The sequence below is a fragment of the Phasianus colchicus genome, chromosome 1 (genome assembly GCF_987193195.1).
Source record: "Phasianus colchicus chromosome 1, bPhaCol1.hap1.1, whole genome shotgun sequence".
Classification (NCBI taxonomy): Eukaryota; Metazoa; Chordata; class Aves; order Galliformes; family Phasianidae; genus Phasianus; species Phasianus colchicus.
The window spans coordinates 167,952,372-167,973,286 of NC_143436.1; the positions used below are offsets into that span (position 1 = coordinate 167,952,372).

A 20,915-nucleotide genomic window follows, 5' to 3' on the forward strand; every position below is an offset into this window, starting at 1 on the left:
AGAAGGCAGAAAGAAGCTTATTTCAACACACAGCATCTGTACAGGAATCTGCACTGGAATAATGACTACTGCTAATCTTGAAAGCAAAAATACTGTCAAGCGTTCATAACACAGGCGCCATCTTCCCAACGGTGAGTGACAGGAGATGTCTTCACCATAGCAACGAGTGTTATCTCCCCAGAATAACATTAACCTCCTCGGTTACCAGTTTGAAATCCTTGAGTATAAACAGCAGTTGCAAGGCGTGTGCCTTGATTGTGTGTTTTCATCACTTAATATGCACTGAGCATGCATTAGCTGAAGAAAGACTGAAAAACACATGACTGGGAGGGGAAACAATTAAAGGGCTGCGACTGAGACCATTAATAATCCTGACCTGTAAGTATGATCAAGGAGAGGTCTCCCACTCACTAAAATAAGACCTCTCCACAGCCAAGCTTCATGAATAGAAGCATCCTCAGGTTGATTTTGAAAGTCAGGGAGTGGTGGGAAAAACGAGCAACAAGAGAAGAATAAGGAAGGTTGTTTCAAATTCCCTCTTCTGCATCCTACTCTACCACTTTTTCTCAGCCAAGGCTGAAATCCAGAAAACTTGAACCAAACATTTTTTTAGCTATTTTAAATTGCTGCATTATGCATTTTTATACGTCACCAAACCTTTTTTTTTTTTTTTTTTTTTTGAGGAAAGCTGATGAAATTCCTATCATAATAGCACTGTAGGATATGGAGATATCCTGAGAGTGCTATAAAAATGCTATTAAGAAACATTTCATTTTAGCCTCCGGAGGCTCTACACTTATCTATTTTGACTTAAACTCTTTCTTCCATCTCTGCAAGAGAAGAACATGACACAGGAGTTGCACAAAATGAACTCGGATCAGGGAAAACGGATTGTAAATCAAGACATGCTACAGCTAAATCATGTTCTCTCTCTTGATCTCTTATCTGATAACTTTTATCCAAGAGGGTATTGAGGAAGTTAATTGCAGCTGTTAAGATGAATCTTGAGGAAATATCATCCCCCAGAGCCTTCCCTCCCCTGCTCCCTAAAACCTATTTTGCAGTTCTTTCGAGACTTCGGGTTAAAAATTATCAATGTGTGAATTTTAATCTCCTCATCCTTTCATACAGAGCTGTTCAGGTGCAGGAGCAAACTATATCTTTCATTTGCAAGATTTAGGACTAGGAGGAAAGGAAGTGGCTTTCCAAATTCAAAAACTCACTGTAGTTGGCAAACTAGAGAGAAAGGGAAGAAATGATGTTTATGTTCAGATACTACAGCATGTCTGGGATTAGAAATAGGCTGAAATTTTTGTTGTAAACTTCTAATTACTCTGTGTGGCATGGCTTCTAAATATGCTATCTTGCTAAGATTATTTTACATTTTGGAAAGAAATCTGAGATTGGTGCACTTATGGCACCCAGAAGCAGTAAAACCATCCAGATACATGCATTCCAGGACTATGAGAAAGTCTCTCATGTTCGACATCATCAGCAACTCCTAGGTGGGGAGTTGTATGTATTAGCAAAGCCTTAGGAATATAAAGAACAGATATGATTACACTGATAAAGGCTGTGGGAGACTTAGTTACTCTCTGGAAATGTCTATCATAAAACCCTTGGTGACAAAATATTGCAACATACCCTTTTCCAACATGCATTTTAATATTCTCAGGTCACCAGTCATTAAACTAGAGCCTGTTGTTAGTTAATTAAAAGACCCATGGGCATCAGCTGACATGAATGTTTGAAGGAAGACAAAAATTACACTAGCTGTTAGAGAAGACTGAGATATATCACACTAAAAAGGAGTGTTCTTCCTTCTCAGGAAAGGCATATGGTCAGGAAGGACATGGTTAGTGCGGCATGCTGGTGATGGTTTGGTGGTTGGACTAGATGATCTTAGAAGTCTTATCCAACCTTTATGATTCTATGACATAATAGTTTATGCAATGCACTAAGAATACCAGAGAGCTACTCTTGTGAGCAAAGATCTGTCTCTACAATATGGACATAATGAATGGCCCTGAGACGATCCAAAGGCATGTCCTAAAAAACTCTACCCTGCTACCACAGGGATAAGGGGGCTGCATACAGCAGGTTTCCATCACCTGGAAGGTCTCCAGTGCTGCAGAGGCTGCATTCAGGTGCTGTCAGAATCAGTTGCAACCTGGCAGATCCTCACAAGCCAGCACCAGCTCACCAGTGAAAAGAGGACTGGCCTCCCACCTTCGTCTTTTCCTCCAACAAACAACCTTGCACCTGCATGGTGCAAAAGAGGAAGTGTACTTTGCTTTTTTTGTGTGTAGCTCCCTTCCCTTGCAGAAGGATTCATGCATGTCTTTGAAAAGTCCCACAGAACATGTCACATGTCAAGGAAAAAGATGAAATGTCCTAAGATCTGTTCTCCACTCTGAAGACAGTGTGCTTAAAACACAGCAGCAATCCCTGAAAGGAGAACCTTAATTTTAAGCACACTTTCAGTGAATTGTCATCATGCTGACAGCTGCAGTAGAGGCATCAAAGATGACTGGATACAGCATCTGAATTTGTGAGTTATCTGCTCCAAGACCCAAGTGACTTTGTATTTTAATCTATTGGAGAAATGGATAAGAGCCTGGACATCAAGCCAGTGGGTGCATAAGGATCTCAGTTGTTCAAGAACACCTTACTGTCACAGATGAATACAGAGGAACATATTCTTAAAATGTTTCTGTTATGCAGTACACTGCAAAGGCAAAAAAAGTATCCAAAATGACCACTGGATTGAGTGAAGTAGTTCTTCCATTCCTCATCTTCACACCATGCAGATAGGGGCAGCAGTAATACAGCAAGCACCAGAACTGGCACAGGGCACAAAAGCTGTGTGTCTGTACAAACGTGTCACACCAATGGGGAGATGCAGTAATTCTGGGCAGGGGAAGCACACCCATTGCATCCAATGAATCCAAGAACAGCACTTTAGAAGTCATCATTTTTTGTTAGGTGCCACTGTGGTTTGTGTATGTGTCTTCACTATGCAGCTAATTTTTGGAACTCAAGTTGTATCTGTCATAGTTACTGATGGGGCTGAGTATTATTTTCACAGCACTGCTGGTACCCACAGTGTTTTGGGGAGAGAAAAGTAATGGTAATCCAAGATGGAGAGCACACAAAACCAGCAACAGGGTGTGTGGGAAGCGGAGGGGGAGATGCATATATAAAGTAAGCAAGATCATATGAGAGAGAGAAAAAAAATCTTATTCTGAAGAGATTTCTTCTGAAGGAGGAAGAGGATTATCTAACCGTTATTACAGTTTTCCTTTTCGTGTTTTCCTTTTTGTTGACTGTGGCAGAGCTTCTCAGTGAAAAGCTAGCCAGAAGAAATGAGCTTTGATGAGAGACATACCCCATGTTTTGTATGCTCGGTGTCTCTAGAGCTGTTCGAAGACAAAGGTCTGACTAAGGTCAGTAAACAAACGTGTGCTCCTTTTGTTCTGAAGGCACTTAATGGCACAGACATTCTATTTTTTTTTTTTTTTTTGCAGTGCCACTCTTTTCCATTTTGTACTTAGCACCGCCAGTTTCTTCATACAAAATGATTAGTACTTTGTGTGTACTTTTTTTTTTTTTTTTTATATGCAAGTGCAATCAAGATTAAAAACAAAATGTTTTTACAGAGTTATATTGTGCTGCACCACTGGCAGTAGCAAACAGGAGCTCTTTGTGAGGGAAGCACCTAGATAGCTGTTAACATATGGTTTTGGGCTGCTGCAATCTTCATACACTTTGAACCAGACAGATACAGGGAGTCCCTAAGCCAGCTACATTTTTTTTGATATCTGCAAGTAGACAATAAAAAGCATAGTCTGGACTGTGTGTGTTTCCCAGCACATGTAAGGATTTTTACAGTTCAGTTTGCTTTCCTCCTTTAGGGCTCTCTGCCCTCAATATAAGCAAGGATGTTCCATGCTGCTGCAGTGATGTTCTGCACAGCTTATCCAGATGTTACCTCATCTGTCAGCAGGTGGACACCCCTGTAAACTCGTGCATCCAAGCAGGGGCTCCTGAATGCAGAAACACAGATTGTTCATAGGACGGGTGTCCCACCAAACAGAGCCAGAGGTCTGCATGCCCAGACAGCAGGATTCCTGTATATATCCTGGGATATCTATGGGATACTGCTGTGGGGCACATATGTACCAACAACAATACACCTACACACTATGAAATGAGGCATCAGGCAATGGGCTTCCAGTGGGATAGCCACTGGCAAAGCACTTTGCTTTGGAAACCAACCAAACCCTACATCCTTTTTCTGTTTTTCTGTTCATCTGCTCTAACTACGGCTGTTCTCATTATCTTTATGAATTCCCCACTCCTGTGCTCTGCTGGATTTCAGAGCATGGTTACAAAAGAGATCTAATACATGCCACAGGACAGGAGCAGAGATGTATCCTCAGGACTGTTCCCAAATTATACTCATTTTGTAAAGCTGTCAGAATCTACGGTAATGGCCTTGCTGTGGAAGGGGAGTTTTGAATGGCAATTTGTTTTATGACTCTTAATTTATTTCTCTTTCAGTTGCTGGACTCACGACTGACTCCTCCTTCCCTCTCCCACTCACACTGTGCAGTGCTGCTCTGCAACAGCTTTCCTTGCATTTCGCTGTACGCAGCCCCATAATTTTTACCAGTGTGAAATGCTTTGGCATGGAGGCAGTGAGGAAAATCCTGCGTAGCAAACCTGATGCCTTAGAAGCATTTTGTGTGTTCCTCTGCAAAAGAAAGAAAATGTGTTTAAGAGGAAAATATTCAGCAGAAAATGTGTATTGCTGCATGTCACATGAATGATGCTGCAAAGTTACAGATTCCTATACAAGACATAGTAAAAGAGGAGGCAACTCTGCTACTAGCAGCCTGCATGGGAAGCCCCAGCCTCAGCTGAATGAGGGCTGGTAGGACAGAACAGGGAGGAGAGAGAAACTCTCAGATTCTTCCAAGCTGAGGGCATTCTGTATTCCTTCTTCACATGGATATCCCTGCAAGCCCCAAACCCATGCTTGGAATAAGCACAAGCTGTGATGGAAATTTTCCATCTTGGCCCCTTCCCAGGCTTTGTTTGGAAGTGCAGTCCTGCAGACACAGCTGACACTGAGACAGGTGGGATGCTCCTTTTCCTCCAGACCCTCCTCCCACTACACTGCCTCCATGATGGAGATGCCACTGCAACACCTCTGGCATTTCTCATGAACAGAAAGCTGTTCTTGGTAACCTAACCTTTTCATTTGATCCATGGAGGTGCAGGTACTGTCAAGTGGAAACTTTTCTCAGGCTACAGTTTACCTAAATTCCTGCTTCCTTCATGTGTCTGTAGGTGAGAAATGGATTATTCTTACTGTTCTTGTTTCATCCACTGAATGCTTAGGCCCATCATCAAACTGTATAGGTCACAGTGTCTTTCTTACACCGACCAGTTCTATAGCATGTCAGAGCTCCAGAAATAAGCAAACCTTACAGCACTCTCCCCTCCATCCTAAACGTAAGCATTTTAGCCTGTTTTTAATTCTCATATATGAAAAACAACAAAAAGAAGAAACACTCTTGGGCACTTGTATGTCCCTTGTTACTCTATTGTGACAGTGCTCACAGTCTTTCGTGTGTTTTCTTCAAAATGTCTTCATGTTGAAGAAAGTGCTGTTTTGTTATAACTGAGAAACTGAGATGCAGAAAAATTAAAAGACTCTTCTCATGGCCTGGGAAAGTCAGTAAGTGAGGATGAACTCAAGCCATCCCTTAACTGGGACTTCCTCACTTCCTTTCAGACTTTTAAGGAAAATGGGTCACAGCACCTTTCTTGTCTCTGACCCAGGAGCAATGCAGTGTCCCTATGGGACGTATCTGGAATTAAGATAACCCAACTGACTTCAACGAAGCAGCCTCCAAGCATTCACTCCACCCATTTCACTGTTTACCATGAGCTCTGTGGATGGGAAAAAGCAGCTGGGTGGTGTTACAGACTTAGCAAAAAATCCCAGAAGGACATCTGTTCCCTTAGTGACAGTACCAAGGTCTGAGACTGCCTCCAGTTCTTAGGACACTGCTCCAACCTCTGAACTAACCTCTCTATAAAATGCAAACATACATCACATCTGACTTAACACGTGGGTGCTTGGCAGCTAGGCAGAGACCTTCTAATGGAACCAGTTTAGTCTCCAAAACATCAATTTGAGCCTAATCAACATAAAAGTGCAACTTTATTCACTCCTGCCCATGTTCTACGTACACCGAAATCCTTAGAAACAGTGCTACCCTGTAACATGTGGGTGCAAATAGTTGGAAAATATCTCAAAAGATATCAAGTAGATAATTGTATATGTTGACTGCATCACTCCTTGAAAGAGCAGCAAAGGGTGAAAACTGCTGATGGCAATTTCCACAGTAGAGTAATTTAGCTCAGAGGCAAAGAGAGCGGTGAAGGAGAGAGAGAATATATATGTCAGTGTGGGAGAGGGTGGATTCATACAAGCGGGAGTGCATTAGAGTATGTGTGAGTGTGGAGGAGGGTTAGAAGTGAGCTTCTCAGAATTAGGGCAAATTCTGCATTGATGGAGACCTTGCAGAGAAGTTGTGTGTGCACATTTGTATGTGTTGCACGCATGTTGAGGCCAGGTGTCTCAGTGGTCCTTGGTGGTTTTTTAAGAACCCTCTCTTAAATGTATTTCCCACTCTTGCACGTGAAGGGGAAAAAACTTAAAAACTTGATTGAAGGCCAACTGAAGAACCAGAACCCAAAAGATGTAGCAGGGATTTTAAGCAAGATGTAGCAAGATTTTTTTGGGGGGGAGGGGAGAACGTGGAAAGTTGGAAAGGAAGAGATGGCAAGAGGATTCTGTTGCTAAAACTGCTTGCTGCAAGGAAGTTGTTGCATAGGCAATGTTTTCAAAAGAGGAAATATAGGGTGGGTGGGTATTTCAGCTCTATCTCTGAGCAGAAGAAAGCATGTAGAGGGCCCTGTGCCACAAAGAATAAGGACTAGGAGTTAAATTGGCACAGATGCTTCCTTTCTCCTTCTTTCACTACACTAGAGCATTCAGGTAGGCAAAAATAAGATGCTGTTTGTTGCAACTCAGGGTCATTGGATGCACACAGGAGCACACTACTTCTACAAAATCAAAGGTTCAACCAGAGAGAAATTATGTCCTACAGCAATTTAGGAGAAAATATCTCTTTATTGAGATGTGCTGCAAAGTAAATCTGAGCTCTTTATGCACATTGCATCTCTCTCCAAAATATATGCCTGGCAAACACAGTCAGATGTTTAGGCTCTGGTTCCTGCACATTTCTGGTTTCCCTGGTAATCCACTGTAGCAGTATTCCAGCTCTGAGACTCCTAAACACAAATTTTTGGGCTCATTTCCAATCGCTTATCTTTCCAGTGGGAACAGTCTATTTCTTACCTCTCCCACTTAGGCACGGCAATTTATACTTCTGATTCATGCAGGGGACAACTTAGGGGAAGTTTTTATAGTGGTAATACCAATTGTCCCCTATCCCGTAATAACTTCTAGAGTGCTTAGTAAAAACCTCGTGAGGTGTGGGAATGTACGACAGGAAAATAGTGTTCGTGTAAGTATCAGAATTGCCTTTACATTTCCCTTTACCCCCAAAATCATGGTTATAAAAATAAGGTTTCTTCTAATCAAGAAAATACTTTGCTATATAAAGATTTCACTTCTAAATATGCTTTTTCTCTTTATTCCTGCTTCTGAAAGCATCCTAGAGTGAGGCAAGATACTGAGGGGTTACGTCTTCAATAATTATGGTATAAAAAAAAAAAAAGAAGAACTATGAGACTGTATGGATTGTGTTTTACCACGTAATTTTGGTATTTGTTTGATTTAGACTTATTTGAGTTTTGATTGCCATTTCACTTTACGCAGGAAAATATGCAGAAAATGTCAGCATTGTGTAACGATAGTAAACATCTCTTGGTCTCCCAAAGACTGATCCATTGCTTCCTGCTGTTGAAATGTCCTCTTGATTGTGGATTATTACAAACTCTACGTAGGAATTTTTAAATTGGTTCAAAGTATTAGGCTGCAAACTGCCATCCTCTCTTTGAAATAATGTAATGGTAATGAAGTTAAAGGTAGCACTCAAAATAACCTCTTTAAGATGCTAAGTTATTAACACATACTTGCATAAATTCAACTTACAAATGAAAGCTGTCACAAGATTAGTAAAAGTTTTGCATCTTAGAGCCCAAAAATGTTTGTTCTCAACTCACGGTTATCCTGTTTAAGATACAGAAGTGATCGAGAAATCAAGGCCTTGTTGTCCAAAATCTACAAGAAATTCACAGCACTTTTTTCTTTTCTGCTATGGATTAAAATTAGTATTTTTATAGACTGCAGAACGAAACAGGAATGTTGGGTCTTGAATTCTACCTTGGATCTGGAATGCAGATTTGGTTTACGTTAGCTTAAGCTAAATCCCCTGCAAATGAGCTCATAGGTGTCTACGATGAGGATGACTAAGTTGGAGCCTGGGGAGCCCCTCAGCTGGCTGGGTGTAGGAGTACATACATTTCCCTAAAGCAGGCATCTACATTTGTCTAGCTGAAGAGTCCTGCAGATCATGTTGGCGTAGGCTATTGATGCACTTCTCCTTTTTTTATTGGTTTCTCCAGTGAGGTCAATGGGAAAAGATAGTAGCATCTCTGGAGATCTGGCCCTCATATTTGAATGTATTGAACTGAAACAGAACTGTTTGTTTTGCAATTGATTGTGTATTGGTTTTTTGAGAAAGGGAAACACTCACGCAATCATGTACTTACGGACTAGTTCAAACAAATGTATTGATAATGGTTAGCTTATGATCAACCTAATTAGGAGGCAGTAACTTGGCAGTGGAGTTAGAGCAACCAGCTCATGTAACTATATTGATCCACCACGTCTAGTTACGTTCAGACTTATTGCAATCACAGCTATCGATCAGACTGCATTTGCTGGGATGACACTGCTGATGTTGGTTGGAAGGCCTCCTTACCTTCGCAGGAATAGGTCATCTCTGGTGCATGTGTATTGGTGGGAAAAGAATAGCAACCTTTTGCTGTGATGACTGAGTGGAACAGAAGCGACTGAAGCCTCTCTGCATCTGATGTTCTGGGTCATGGTGTTGTTCTGGACCATGTCTCTTGATACATTAATCCTCAGCCTGCTGTATGAAGATGTGATTACTCTTTTTCACAGCACATGGGCAGGAAGCTTCTCCTCAACAGATAATACAATGTCCTAGGGGCATGGATGTGTGTGTGGATCTGAGCCACATACTATTCTCCGTATGGACACAAGAGCACAAAATTTCAACAGGATTAGGGGGAAAAAAAAAAAAAAAGCCTCCCCAGATCAAAGTTTGAATACAGATTTCTGTTTAGAAAATGATGTTATTCTCTCAAGGTTCCTTTGTATTTTCTGACCTCCTCCTGACCAAACAACCAAGTGCTGGCAGGGATTACATTTTCATCTGTCAGTTTCTTTATGTTTTGTATGCTCAAGATAATCTCTGTGTATCAGTGACATTTTTTCCCACAGGACATAAAAGTTACCTATGCCCCTTCCACACCAATGTGGTCTCAGCCTGACTGTGTCACTTAAACATATTCCCTGCTTTATATTACAGCAATCTTCTCTTTTTGTCAATATCTTGGACGGGACAATCATTCTGAAAGAAAAGTTTTAGATTAAATCTAAGGGATGGGAGGGAGTTTCTGTGCTCTGAACTAACACAGCACTGTATAAGGTCATTAAAGGACTATTTTTAGATACTATTTTCTTTTAAGATGCATTTACGATGTAGATCTATATAGCTTTTTCCCCTAAGTGTCTGGGGTTGGGAGCAGTATGAAAAGTCATTTCATGTTTAAAATACTATCACATTCTCCTGGCTGGTGATAAATATGGAATTTGACACTGGGGAAATACTCCTGCATTAATCTGATCAGTTTTTTTGATTGTTTACTTTTTAATTTGTCCCTTCAGAAAAATTCCTGTAACCCCTTGGACTTTTTTTTTTTTTTTTTTTTTTCTTTTCCTCCTCAGAGATCCTGAGATGATATTGAGTTACTTTCTAAATTAGATTTGTCAGCTTTATTTCTGGTTCCTGTCTACATTAATTTTATAATTAAAACCCAAAGATGTGTGTCTAATATGTATGAATCTACAAAAAGCACAAAGAGAGAGCATGCTTATGCCCATACAAACGAAGTATTTTAACACGTGCCAGTGTTACGTTTTAGTGCAAGAACAGGAATATATATTTTTTTGGCACAGACATCAGAAAACATGTAGGCAAACCAAACAAAAACTCACGTATCTGAAAATTAGTCTGTGAAGTGTTTGTAGCCAAAGTTAGTTTCTGCTAAAACACTGTAATAAAAATTAATGGATTTCTGCATTACTGTTTTTGCTCATTTATTCATTCGTTATGTATGTTGCATTTTGTATTTTAGGTAGGACTAGGGAAAGGAGAAGAAAGTTAAATTTTTAATTGCTTTTTCCGTACCTCTTTGTGAACTGGACAGGTTACGTTTCACATATGAATTTGTCTTTATTATTCTACCTGGATTGATAGACAGTTTTCCTTAGTAAGAAGGAATTATTCTCCTACTCACATCCTCTCAACTGCATTTCCCCTGGTTCTGATCATTTGATAAATGTTCAGTAGGAGAAATACACATTTCCCTCTCTCCTCTCCTCTCCTCTCCTCTCCTCTCCTCTCCTCTCCTCTCCTCTCCTCTCCTCTCCTCTCCTCTCCTCTCCTCTCCTCTCCTCTCCTCTCCTCTCCTCTCCTCTCCTCTCCTCTCCTCTCCTCTCCTCTCCTCTCCTCTCCTCTCCTCTCCTCTCCTCTCCTCTCCTCTCCTCTCCTCTCCTCTTTTTCCTTCTCTCAGAAAAGTAATGCCTCCTAATTATTTCCATGGAAACTACAACAGATACTAAAAGATTAATAACACTATTTGATAGAGAAAATTCTAAACTACAAAACAGTCTTATTCAACACAGTCACCATCATTAGCTATGCATTTTCACTAGCAGTGAACATGTGTGCTGTGCTTGTGTAACTCTGTACCAGTGAAGGTGATCCACTGTTGTTATCACCACTGCTGAACTGCACCACCCACGACCTCACTGTGCTCATATCCACTGTTTGGTCTCTATAAACATTCAGTAAGTGTCAGTGAATGTCAGTGGGTACCATTTTTTTTCCATAAGGAGAAATTCAATGACACACCATTGCTTCGCCCGCACTTCCATGTCAGACATCATTTTCTCACACTGCCCCTCTGCTGCTACCTATCCTACAACAACAAAATATAATGGAATATGAGTGGGAAGGTTCAACTTCTATTGCCATACCACCAACATCCACCTCTGACAACGCTGACCAATAAAATAGGAGGCAGTACTTTTGAAGCAGCCCTCATGTAATTAATATTCACAGCAGCTTTTTGCTTTTTCTGCAGTGCCACGACCTTTGTGTGAATTGCCTCTTCTGGATGAGTCATCAATAAATCACTGATTATGTCTGTTGGCTGTGGCAGCTTTCTCTGCTGACAGATGCCTTCAGGGAGCAGCATCAGTTCAGGGGAGAAGCAACAGCATGGTGGTGCTCTGCAGATTTAGGAGCACCCCAGGCAATTGCAATTGTGTTCTCCACCACTGAAAACCTTGTCTAAAGGGGCAACATTTATTGACTATTCTCTCATTGCACTAAAACTGAAAGGCTTGGAGAAAATGATGTGCCACGGTCTACTATCTTCTGTGATCTATTGCTAATTGTAACGTCGCACACCTTGTTGTGACGTGTGACAAACACAGTATCTTGAGTGAAGCATGGCTGCTGTTCCACATCTTCCAGTGTGGTTGACTGTGAAGGGAAGGCCCAGCCCTGTCTACACAGGACCTGCTGAATGAAGGATGTTTTGCCCCTACCTGCCTAAAAACCAGATTGAGGCTTTCTAGCTACCTCCAGTCATTTAGCAGGAGCCTTGAGTCCCATCTTGCTGTCTTGAATTGAGATGTTGCAGTAATATCAGTGCCTGAAGTTAGGAACAGGTAATCCACAGTCCTAGTAAGGTACAATAGTTTGGGTTTCTTGTTTCTCATATTTGAACTAAAATTTAAATAGCTGATGGCTTTTTGTCTGTCAGGACAAAATGCCTCTGAGTAGGTAGCCTTTTGTCTTTCAAGACTAATTCACATTATGCATTTATTTAAATCTTTGTGGGATGCCAGTTGCAATCGCTCATTCCTTCTCTGTAAATTGTATAATTTGCCATTTACATGTAAATTTGCACTGCATATGAGATTGTCATTACATGTTTTATATGCATGCATTGATCGATATTTTTCCTTTTCCAGTCTCCTTACAGCTGCAGCGGAGGGATCAGTCAGTCAGCTATCGTCAAAACAAGCTGCATGGATAAAGCCTTACACAAAGTGACAGAAAACAGGGCACTGAGACAACATGCTTATCCAGCACTTCAGCCTATGAAGTATTTACCTGGACAAGCAAGAATAGTATCCGTTCCCTTGTCTGTAGCACAAAGTGGCAAGTACTTCCAATCACAGGATATTCTGTGATTTTCAGTGTATTCTAGTGGCTAAAATATTTTACATCTTGCACTCTCTGTCCTCACTCTGGTTAAAATCCTGGTGTAAATGGCTGAGAATTTGAAAGCAAATTTTTGGTAGGAAACGTGCACCCATTTGCCTGGCTTAGGAGCACTGCTGAGTAGTGTTAATATCAGTTTCAGTCACGCAGTCAGTGGTTTTTCTGCATTTCTTTAGTGACAACTCTTAGATGCTCAATGGTTCAGAATGTGATTAACAAGAACTTTTTAGTAGTACGTGATACTTCTGTGACACAGAAGCAAAGTGACAATTTCCCAGCATTTTTAATGGAATATATATAAGTCCTGCTACTCACGTATGGCCTTAAACTTGCCAATCTTCTGCTTAGCTGCAAAGCTGAGACTTCACATACCAAGTGTTATTTTCTTTGTTACTCAGCCCTTGATGTGTGCTGTTTAGCTGGGCTCATGTGGGATTTCATGTAGCTTTGTTTGCCAGCCCAAACATTCTCATTCAGTTTGTTTCACAATGCATCAAGTAAAAAGAGTTAATGAAAACCTTATTTTAGATTAGTTACACAGAAGAACAGTAGCATTGATCTTGGGATTGCTCGCAAGGGACCTTTTTGTAACCTTCACCAAGCTTTGAATTACGCACGTGACTTGAACTCTGGAACAGCTTTTGCTTTCCTTTGAGTATTGTTGCGTGCTTGAACAGGGGAACTTGGGACAGATATGAGTCAAACAGGTCTGAACTATCAGCTGAAACCCTATTTCTGGAAACCTTTTTGTTGCTCCATCTCCTTTGGAAATCAGCAAGTGAAGCTACTCAGTGAATTTAGGAAAAAGGTGAAAAGGTGTCCAAGGTTCTCCTTTTTAGTTAGGATCCATGTGCTGCTGCAGTAGATAATTCACAATCTTCCATTGAAACTACATCTTCTTGGCTGACAGGAACGATGGTGGAACCATTTCAAAGTCAACTATTCAGAAGAAGAAACCATGGTGAAGGAAGTCCAGAAGGAGGCACCTAGTGCTACCATATTACTTGACTAGGAACAGAGAGCAGAGGGCACCAAGGTACAGAGAGTCAATACAAACAAGGCTGTTATGTTTTCTGTGGCCAAAGTTGCACTGGCATGGTCATCTCTGCACAGCAGTGTATGGCGGTGACATCATTAGTCAACTTTTTGACTAGAGCTCTTCGAACAGATCCAGCTCTTTTATCTCCACTGTTTTTATCATGTCTTTGAATGTCGGAAAATATGTTCTCATCCCTCTTAAAAGACAAACAGAAAACTGGATCTTGAATTTGTCTAATTTCCTTGCTGGTAGCGTGATCAACATACATCAGTGAACTTCTGACCATCACACTGTTTAATTGCTGCAGAAAAGCAGCCGTTCCCTTCCTGAAGCAGCACAGAGTTCCATTTCACCTGGATGCACACGACCCTGTTTTACTTCAAAATTTTTAACTGCACAGACCACAAAGAACAAAAACAAAACAAAAAACAAACAAACAAAAAACAGCTGTAAATTCGATGTTATTCCTGCTCTTGACTGTAAATATAAAAAAAAAAAAAAAAAAAAAAGAAACCTCAGCCTCCACTCTGAAATCCCTCCAAAGAGGAAAAAGTGAAGTTCTCATAAACGGTAATACATTTTATCTCAGAGCTGCTCCAATTCCCCATACTAACCTTTGTTTTAAGAGCATCCACAGCTATAAACTAAAGGGTTTGCTACAGACTTAAAGTTCACTCAAAACATGTATGTGTGAACAGAACATGAGATCTTTTGCCTTCTTTCTAGTAAGATAAAACACTTTGCAAGCTCTGCAGTTCCAGATCTTCTATGCTTTCTGTGAAGTGGGGAGAATGGGTCACCAGGGGACGTTTCTTCATTTGTACTTCAAGGAAGGCTGCCTTCCCCTCCTCAGTCACTGGGTATCTCTGCATTAGGACAATAGGGATCCGTTTCATAGACTAAAAATTCAAATCCAGCCCTGAAAGTAAACTTTGAATGAGCAGAAGTTCTGTGGCCTCAAGTCATGGTGAAATGCATATTCTGCAGATGTCTCCTTCATTTGCAGTTTGCACAGGTGAGGCAAAGATGTTGTAGGGTTGGAAATGAAATGGCAGGTAACTCCCATAGTTCTCTGCTGGGACATTAGACACTTTCCCTGCCTTGCCCTATGGACAAATAGAAAGTCTGGTTTTAAAGTCAAGAACTTGTAAGGGTAGGAAATTCATTTCAGAAATCTGCTCTTGAGCCACCATCTGGCTTCCTTCTCTATCAGTATGTTTCACTGCAAAGCAGGCTTCTATTGTCCTTCCAAAAGCCACTCCTGCCTGGCAATTATTAGCTAAGTCAGCTTTGAGCTGGTGGCACAACATTAACCATGGTCATTGGACTTCTGAAGGCACTATGTATGTTCTGCTCAACTAAGATTTTTGCTTTGTTGACTCTATCAAACTAAGTGACAAATTCCAGTAGGAGTGATGGTCGGAGTGGAGGTGTGGGGGGGGGGTCAGAAATGGGATTCTGAATTCAGTTCTGAATGCCTAGCAAATCTTTGCTTTCCACAAGCAATATATCTCCTCACTAAGTTATTAAGGACGAGGAAAGTTTTCTGTTAATGTTCTCATGCTTTATCAACTAGTGAACTGCACAGGCAGAGCTGTGGATTTTTCCTGCATGAGGGCTCCTCTGCCATTGGAAGTGTGTATGATTAGAGTGGCTTATTTCTGGGTTAGAGCTGGCAGCAGGACAAGTTAGGATGGTTCTTCTTCTGAAAGACTCAGACAGTCACCTGATTTGACTCTGTGGACAGAACCAACTTAGGAAACTCAGAAACCTTTGTTCATGCAATGCCACCACTGTTTACAGTGATTTATACTGCAATTTTTTTTTTTTTTTTAATCTCTTTTTCTTCCCTGCTTCCTTTTTTACTTTATGAGAAGCTTCTGGGATGTTCTGGGATTTGTCCTTTTTTTTTTTTTTTTTTTTTTTTTTTTGAGTGCCAGATTCTAACAAAATCCCTCCAGTCTCTATCTTTAATCCAATTTTATGGTGTTCTGTAGCTGCTCTCCCATTCCTCTCACAAGCATAGCGTGTCTCCCCTTGTGAAATGCAAGTCAGCTTCTAACGTCAGCAGCCAGATCTGCAGAGTGTACAAGTTTTCCGGCCTCCTCCCCAGACAGGAACAGACTAATCAGCTATATTCAGTAAGGAGCAGTGATGAAAACAGAAATACACCAGAGGGTTAATTTATAAATATAGCAACTCTCATATGGGAATTGGTTTTTTGGGTTTTTTTTTGTTGTTTTTTTTTTTTTTGAGGGGAAGTTTTTAGAAAAAAGAAAACCTACCTAGATAAGAGTATAATGTTATTCTACAGAGCTATTTCAAAGTAACTACTTGAGAATGAATCTCTTCTTGGTCTTAGAGACCTGGAGTAATTGCAGTCCTTTAAATTCATAGCCTACCTTCTTCCAAATTAACCAGTCTTTGCAGACAAGCCTTTGGCTAACTTATTCTAAAACTCTGAAATAGACAAACCTGTGTAGACGCCAATGCCCAAGGGCCTAACTCAGCCAGCTTTTCACATTAAAGGCATTATGTCTTGTCTGCCTCAGACTTTTAAAATGTATCAGCTAATATGTGCTAATGACACACATTTAAACCCTAGTCTAGACAAAGCCTTTGCGATTGCCCTCTGAATGCTTGATGCGATCAGCTAACATCCTGACAGCAGATCTGATTACCCCATTTTAATCACGTAAGTCTATAAACATCGTGGAATTATCCAGTCTTTCCTCTTGATAAAGAGCAAATCCTGAAGGCCATGCGTGGGAGCTAAGCCCCAAAATGCCCTCATGGGGTGGGACCTTTGCCCTTGTGCTTACAAGCCAATCAAGAGGGATTGAAAAGTCATGCTTGGCATGCCAAAAAGCATAAATGCAGGGGAATATGTTAGACCAGGAGGATGAACAAGATGACCTAACAGTGATTTACTTGTACTACTGCTTTTTTAGCTAAGAGTCTGACCAGAACAGGAGGTGGGGAGGTGAGCAGGAGCAGAGACATGACTTCATGTCTTTGTACAGCATCGATCAGATTAACACACCTAACAGCTTTCCTGGGCACGCTGTGAAACAGGTGTTGAAAAATTGGAAAGAATATTTAAAAAAAGAAGAAGAAGAAGAAAAAAAAAAAAAAAAGGGATACAGAATGATTTGCAGAAGAGAAGAGAAATACTTTATTGCAAAACACTTAAAAGCTCAATCTATTTAGTTTATAGGAAAGAATACTGAGAAGAAAGAAGTCTGTAATATATAAATATCTTCACAGGGAGAAAATATGCAGTACTAAAGGATTATTAAATCTTGCAGAGAAAAGCAAAACTGGCTAGAAGAAGCCAGGAAAAATCAAGGTTTGACAACACTGATCTCTTCAAACAAACTACCAAACAAAAATACATCTTTCCCATCACCAGATAAGCTTGGTTATGGCTGGGTGCTTATATGGGAGATGTGTTTTAATCCACCTTTTGGAATCACTACAGAACTAACTGTAACCTGGCTATGATACAAGCAGTCCAAGTGGATTATTCCTTTTGGGCTTCTATATAATGTCTACAAAGGCACATAAATTGGCACAAAGTACTTACCAGCCTTAAGCCTGAGCAATTGATTATAATATTGCTATGGTAGGGTTGCAGAAGCGCTCTCTGCTGTGCTTAAAGGAATATATATTTTTTTCCTTTTGCTATCCCCCAAACATCCCCCTGTCGAGAGGCAGCACACATTGGAGCCAGCCCATTAATTCTGAGCAGCCGTGCTGTTTATTACTCAATGTGAGGCAGAACTCTTAATCAAAGTTACTCCCGAGCATACCCATTTGATGTTGTTTACAAATTAGGGTTTCCACGCATTCAACGTAATGAGTTTATGTAGTTAAAAGATCTTGTAAACATAATTTCTTGATTTGGCTGCTTTTTCACTTAACTTACTTGTTTTAGAAACACTCAATTTAAACTCGGAAGTCAGGCCAAGCAGTCACGTTGGCTATGCTCTGAGAGAGTCTGCAAGAACAGTGTCCTGCAGATCTTATCCTGCTTTATTGGCAGTTAATGCCAATAAATGGAGGAAGATGTCTTTTTTTTTTTTTTTTCCCCCCTGAGCATCTCAGCAGTTGCTGCCAGAGGAGACTACAGAATTATTGCATGGAACAGAACCAGGAGTAATTTGCTGCAGTTTCTGTGCTCTTTTTGAGGGAAAGGCCAGAGTAAAACAGCTGCAGATCTTGTCAGGGGAGCCACAGTGACAAGCCAAAGAAGGCAAGAAAAGTTGTACATACTGTCTCACAGGATAAAGATGATACAAACCTCACACTTCAAATGCTGAGCTCTGAGATGTATTTGTTAAGGTCCTACATCAATGCAATGGGCAGAATATGATGCAAAGTAGACATCGGTCCCATATCAGACCTGGCTACTATTGGAGGAAAATCTATCTCCCAAATCAACCACATCCTTTCCCCCTTCTTGTCCCCAGAACCTCCCCCTCTTCAACTCAGAGCAGAAAATTTTTGTCATACTGACATTAATTGTGAAAACAATTCTGATTTTAAATAACACAATGCTTGCAAGACCAGAATTTTGACTTAAATGAATCACCCAGAATGCTTTAATAATATCTTTTTAAATTATAGAATCAGTAGTCTTCTCTGTACATGATGTACAATTGAATGTAGTTACACGTTGCTTAATACCAGATTTTCTCTAAATCTCAGTATTGCAGTTCCTTAAGTGAATGTCTTAGTCTGACAATTGTGAACATACATGTTTTGCCTGAAACATACGATTAAAAATTAGAGCTCATTATGTGCAACAGCACAAGGTGATATTTAAAATTTTTATTAATGAGGATAATGAAGTTTTCATCAAAAAGTACATCTTTTGTAAAAATAAAATGCAGTTTCTCAGAGAGGGTACATACATCTTCCTAAATGTGCAGGGTGAAATGCACAATAGTCCATGAAGTTTTGCACCTCTTGTCTCTCCAAATCCTTCAAGTGAGAATCAAACACAGTGCAGCAAGAGACTGGCTAATAAAATGATGAAAGTGAATTCTACTACCACTCTAAGATGATTCAAAACCAAAGGTGAGCTAAAAAGCTCTTAGTGAACTGGTCTTCAGGTTAACTGAGCTCACAGCTCTTGGAAAAATACCCTAGGAATGTTCGCTTAATGGGAAACCAAATCAGCTTCCCTAGTCTCAGTTTTAGAAGAAAGGATGCTGCTACGACCTTAGACCATAACTTGCAGTTTCATGCCAGGCCATTGCATAATCTTACCTATTGACTTCCTACTTAGCCTGATGGTGTGCTGTCTTTGGCCTCACCTATTCTTGTGTTCCTTCCAACTACAATTGTGAAGTTCCCACCAATTATAAATGATGTTTAGTCCTTGACAAATGTGTGGCCTCCTTCAGACTGACACAACAAGAGAAACCTGCTTCAGGTCAGTCTTGTACTACTTCATTTCACTGATTACTACTCATCCACTTCAACATCTTCCTCTTTCTAGGAGAGAGCACATTGCCTTCTATGGCAGCTGATCATGAGTCTGATCCTGTCATCATTATCAAGTAACCCAGAATCTGGCTAGTCTGCTTTTCCATCATACTGATTATTCTAGTATAGGTAAATGGCATTAACCTCACCCTGCTCTCACAGAATCACAGAATGGCTGAGGTTGGAAGGGAGGCCACCTGCTCCAGCCCCTGCCCCAGCAGGGACACCCAGAGCAGGGTGCCCAGGGCCACGTCCAGGCAGCTCTGGGAGATCCCAAGGAGGAGACCCCACAGCCTCTGGGCAGCCTGTGACAGTGCTTTGTTACTGCACAGCACAGAAGGGCTCCTGGTGTTCAGAGGGAACCTCCTGTGCTCCAGTTTGTGCCCATGGCCTATGGTTCCAGCACTGGGCACCACTGACAGAGCCTGGCTCTGTCTGCATTGCATCCTCCCTTCAGGTGTTTATATTCATTGATGACATTCCTCATCAAGGGAAAGAGGTGAGATTTCTCTTGTAAAAATTTTTCAGTTTTCACAAGTTGTGTTGCTGCAATGCCCAACAATGCTAAGAAGAGTACTGTCACTTATAGCCAGAGCTCCAGGGTTTTAGAGCCATCATCCAGTGATACACTTCATATGGAGTGAATCATTTTGGGACGTGATGGCATCATATTAACTGACACTACTACTCAGATTAGCAAGGTAAGAGGTGCATTGCTAGAATTTAACACTGGCTTCTAGAACATCATTGTCTTCTCTATGTATCAGTAATATATCTGCAGAAGCAATCTTTGAGAAGTGGGTTTCTTCATATTCATCCCATCATATCGTTTTCCGGATGTCCATGTAGAGCCCCTAAGAGTCATCACCAGAGCAGTTTGGCAGCTAAGTGATGGAGCTGAGCATTTTCATTCAGTTTCCCCCAAAGCACTGAGCACATCACTTTAATGTCAACTCTGGGGCCCAGCCTGATTCTGAAATGAGTTTCATGGTCTCAACTGATAAATTTTAGTTCTTTCATGATGCTGTTGTTATCTAAAGGGCTCTCTGGGAGGTTCCCTTTTAGCTGATACTATACAAGGACTAAAAATCCACTCTCTTAAAGCACTTACATTCTAGGAAAAACAGGAAAAAACTCAGGAAGGAAAAAGGAAATGAAAACACAAGCAGAGCCAATGTGGTGTCTGCTACAATGTCCTGTCAGTTTTAAAATATTTTCTGTCAGTTTGGGATGGGATTTGTTGTGTGGGAGAGGAGCTAAAAGTAAATGAAAAGGAGGACATGAGAGAAAAGGGGGAAGGACTTAAAATAATGGAAAAAATATGATATGAATAAAGGTGAAGTGAAAGTTTTCTTACATCTCTTCTCCACAGTCTAAGTGCCATCCATACACATTTATGTTATAGTACTTAAATGAGAGCTGTCAGACCTAACACATTTTTGCTTGAATTATTCATGAATCTGTATGATGACAAGAGAAGAAAGAGTAGATATCTGGATTATACTAGTTAATTTTCATTAGCAGAATTGGTACATAATTACTTATTTCACCCAAGTAACTTACTGCAGTACAACTCCTGCAGCAATCCTAATCGTAGCATTTCATTTAATATTTCTATATTCCAGGTGGATGCCTGAAGAGAAATAAGTCCTGAAGAAGTAATTACTAGCAGCCATGTTAAGAGTTCCTTTATGACTAATTGCAATTGACACTAATTGCTGTTTATTGAA

General features: G+C 40.6%; 1 long non-coding RNA gene across 1 annotated transcript; it reads left to right on the forward strand.

Annotated features, from left to right (window-relative positions):
- The first annotated feature begins 11,866 nt into the window (after window positions 1-11,866).
- LOC149920227 (uncharacterized) lies at window positions 11,867-14,123 on the forward strand. Its single transcript, XR_016470494.1, has 3 exons — window positions 11,867-12,094; window positions 12,401-12,573; window positions 13,564-14,123. It is a non-coding gene; the product is annotated as an uncharacterized LOC149920227 (long non-coding RNA).
- Window positions 14,124-20,915: the final 6,792 nt, after the last annotated feature.